Source organism: Lipotes vexillifer, unplaced genomic scaffold (genome assembly GCF_000442215.2).
Source record: "Lipotes vexillifer unplaced genomic scaffold, Lipotes_vexillifer_v1.1 scaffold385, whole genome shotgun sequence".
NCBI lineage: Eukaryota > Metazoa > Chordata > Mammalia > Artiodactyla > Lipotidae > Lipotes > Lipotes vexillifer.
In genome coordinates this window covers 1,916,125-1,916,872 of record NW_006792323.1, presented here as the reverse complement: position 1 = coordinate 1,916,872, position 748 = coordinate 1,916,125, and the positions used below count along the sequence as shown (strand labels likewise).

At 49.9% G+C, this 748-nt stretch overlaps 1 non-coding gene across 1 annotated transcript; it reads left to right on the top strand.

The window, feature by feature from the left end:
* Positions 1-327: 327 nt before the first annotated feature.
* On the top strand, positions 328-400 carry TRNAG-CCC (transfer RNA glycine (anticodon CCC)). The gene has a single exon. It is a non-coding gene; the product is annotated as a tRNA-Gly (tRNA).
* Positions 401-748: the final 348 nt, after the last annotated feature.

The following is a 748-nucleotide window of genomic DNA, read 5'->3' as shown; positions in this document are numbered from 1 at the left end:
CTGAAGGCTTGTGCGGCAGTGTGCAAGCTGGATTCTCAGTCTGTTGGCAAGAGCCCGAGGGCCTGTGTGGTGCTGTCCTAGGTCAGGCTCTCAGCCCTCTCCTCTGTCTGGGTTATCCCACTTGTCCTCCTGACCAGGAAACAGCCACGTGCCTTAGTTTCTTTCACTTGCCTTCCTCCCCATTTTGAAGGGGGCAACAATTTTCTCTGGTCACAGAATTGTCCTATTCTCTTTTTCATTGGGTATGACAGGCTTTTGATATACCCAATGACTCTTCTCTCAAGTAATTGTCACAGCCAGGAATATCAGAAGATTATTTGGGGGACTTCCCTGGTGGTCCAGTGGTTAGGATTCTGCACTCCCAATGCAGGAGACCCAGGTTCGATCCCTGGTCAGGGAACTAAGATCCCACGAGCCATGTGGCGTGGTCAAAAAAAAAAAAGAAAGAAAAGAAAGAAAATTGCAAAAAAAAAAAAGAGATTATTTGGGAACTAAGAAGTCAAGACTGTACAGTTCCTTCCTCTCTGTGTTTCTGTGTGATGTATTTACCTAAGGTGAGGGATGCAGAGGAGGAAGGACCACAAGCTTAAGGACATACCTGGGGACCATAGCAGCCATGGAGGTGCTCTGCTCGGATCTCCTTCAAGAAAGACTTTACGGGGCTTCCCTGGTGGCGCAGTGGTTGAGAGTCTGCCTGCCGATGCAGGGGACACGGGTTCATGCCCCGGTCCGGGAGGATCCCACATGC